This window comes from Tupaia chinensis, unplaced genomic scaffold, assembly GCF_000334495.1.
Source record: "Tupaia chinensis unplaced genomic scaffold, TupChi_1.0 Scaffold000001_1, whole genome shotgun sequence".
Lineage (NCBI taxonomy): Eukaryota > Metazoa > Chordata > Mammalia > Scandentia > Tupaiidae > Tupaia > Tupaia belangeri.
In genome coordinates, this window is record NW_006159427.1 from 14,580 (window position 1) to 17,889 (window position 3,310).

Consider the following 3,310-nt stretch of genomic DNA (forward strand, 5'->3'; position numbering starts at 1 on the left):
TGGTCAGAAAAGTGGAAATGTCCTAATTAACATATGACCCTGGCCAGTCCCATCTCAAATGACTGTTGATCAAGTTACAGATGGTTGGCAGATCTGATGGGAGGGAAGGCTAGAGAAATGCCTGACAAAGCTCAATAGCAGTAGGCTACAAAGCCAGTGGCTGTGATCATTAAAAACACAAACGTACTGACGTCTTCAATATTTTAAATAATGCAAAGATTGTTTTGCAAAGCACTGTGAACCAAAAGTCTCTTAAAAAGGCTTTACCATAACCTCCTTTGATGATTTTAGGAAAGACAGAACATGGCGCTGTCGATGAACCAAAAACAAAAATCTATCTTCCCTAGACTAACAGTTTTTTTTTTTTTTTAATTTATTCATTCATTTTCTACCTAGACTAACAGTTTCATTCTCATGATTGAAAGTGTTTCCTTAGGGACCAGCAGTTAGCGTAATGGCTATGTCACTGGACTCCCACGTAGCCGACGGCGGTTCGCGTCCCGGACCCAGTGGCTTAAACTCACGCCGGGTGAGTGTGCGTGCGTGCCCAAGATCCCAAGAGGAGAATGGAGGAGAAGGGATTGCGGCATGGCCATCCCCCCTGGGGGGTGATTTCTCGCTTTCTATCTCGCTGTATCTCTCTGTCTGTGTGGCGAGCGCACGCACCCTACAGCAAAAACCTCTCCAAACAAAAGAAAAAAATAAAGTGTTTTCTTAGGCTTACAACCACATGCACCTCAAATTTTTCAAGCTTCCAAATGTTAAAATTCCTAAGTGTGCTATAGGAATTCACTCTTGAGAGGAAATATCACTAGGAGTCAATAAATGGAAGTATTGGTCTCGAATGGCTGTCATTTTTTTTTTGGAGAGATTTTCGCTATAGGGCGCGTGCACTCGCCAGACAGACAGAGAGAGACATTAGAGACAGAAAGCGAGAAATCATCCCCCCCAGGGGGGATGGTCACACAGCAATCCCTTCTCCTCCATTCTCCTCTCGGGATCTTGGGCATGCATGCACACGCGCCTGGCGTGAGTTTTAAGCCACCGGGTCCGGGATGTGAACCACGGTCGACTACGTGAGAGTCCAGCGCCATAGCCATTACGCTAACTGCTGGTTCCCTCAAATGGCTGTATTTTGAAGTAGCACTTTAATGAGACAGTAAGCCAGAGCCCTAATAGAGGGAAAAAACAAAAACCCTAACTTGTTTGTTATTGTGGTTGTGAAATTTTCAGAAAAGCATAGGCTAAAATCCAAAGGCTGCTAAGGGAGTCCCTAGAAAGACAGACTGAACCTGAGGCTAAGTTTAAGTGTTAAGACTTTATAAGGAGGTACAATCCAAGGGCACCAAGGACAAGGGGAAATGCAAAGGAAGATGAATACAGAAGTATTCAGAAAGTTGATAGAAAACATGTATTATGAAAAAATTATGCATGGATTTTAGTATTTTTTGCACCAAAATAAACTCGTACTTTAATTTCACTTTTCCACGAACTTTCTGAAGTCCCCTTGTCCAAGTGGTACCTTATCAAACTGAAAACTTTACAAGAAAGTACAACTGATAGCTCATTCTCAAAAGGACAGCTTCCAGACAAGTCATGTAGAACTATCCTGCCTTAGGACTGTCTGCCTATGGGAGGAAAGGAGAAGTGTTTACATGCTCTCCACTTGCTTTCTGCCTCTTTTGGTGGGCTCCAATGCTCCTATTCTTCTGAGTGCAGCACCTGATCCTACAGGTAACTGACAAGGAAGCAAGATTATTAAGTACTTAAAAGCCTCACCTGAGTCTGGGGCAACTGTGCACAGCCAGAGCACCCCACTGTCAGAGCCTGTATGTCAGGAAGGCAGTACCAAAGAGGGGCCTTCACCCAGGGGGAAACTGTTAGAAGAAGATGCAGAACACAGCAGAGGCCAAGCGTACACGCTAAGCAAGAGGCTAAGGGGCCAGGGGATGACTAGATTGAGCACATCTGAGGAGGTGCATAAACTGGGTCTGGTATTTTGTATCCTTCTCAGAGCTATCCTGAATGCTTATCTTCACTGGTTCTTTTTTGGAGAGGTTTTTGCTATAGGGCGCGTGCACTCGCCAGACAAACAGAGAGAGAGACATAGAGACAGAAAGGGATCTTGGGCATGCGTGAGATTTAAGCCACCGGGACCAGGACGCAAACCACGGTGGACTACGTGGGAATCCAGCGACATAGCCATTACACTAACTGCTGGTTCCCTCTTCACTGGTTCTTAAAAGACCAGATGAAGCCTCTCAATTCTGAAACAGTATGATTTAGCTCTCAGATTTTATAAATTGTAATTTTTCCTACCAACCTGTCCCTTATTCTTTAACTACCTCTAGTCATTAACTCCTTTTGTTCCAATATTTTTGAGGGGACAAGACTTTTTCTTATAATTTGGATATAATAAACTTTATTTAGAGACTACAATTTGATGAATTTTGTCATGTAATCACTGCTCCTAATAAAATATGAAATTGTTCCAGAACCCACAAAAAGTTTTCTCCTGTTCTCTCTATTGTCCTTTTCATCTTCCCCTCGCAACTGTTTTCTTTCACCAGTTTACCTCTTCTAGAATTTCATATAAATTAAATCATACTATTGTCTTTTGTGCCCCTCTTACCCTAGCATAACGATTTTTCAGACCCACCCCTCTTATTGTGCTAGTACTCGCTCTAATTTGGAGAACTTTTTATATACTGCTGTAGAATTTACCTGCATTGTCACTTGGAATCCTCATAACCATCCTGTTTCACAGTAGAAAACTGAGACCTCATGCCCGGCGTTTGAGTTTGGGAGGAAGCACCGGGCAGACTCCTGCCAGTCAGCCTGAATGCCCTGAAGGGGGGCGGACCTGTTGGCACTTGCTGTGAAGCTTGACTGGGCAGACAGGGCCTGGCGATACGGCGAGGGACAGGCTCGGGCGGACACGGACACGCAGCCCAGGAACTGGGCGACTGGCCTTCTGCAAGCCTAGGCGGAGGGCTCAGCGGGCGCCTGCGACGCTGAGGTGCTGCCCCCTCGGGGCCGCGAGCCCAGCAGCTGCCCTTCGGGGCTCCCTGCTCCAGCTGAACGGCTTGGTGCGGCTGGTGCCAGGCAGGGGAAAAGGACACGCGGCCACAAGAGACGAGGGCCGCAGGAGCCGCCGCGTGTCCCCATGCGCCCCTCGCCGGCGGCTATAAAAATGCGAGCTGCACCACCATCCCTCCGCGCGGGCGGCGCTACTTCCCGCCCAGGCCCGGCGCCCTGAGGCGCGGAGGCGTCTGAGGCTGCAGCGCGGCCGCCCGGCTCGCGGCGGCCC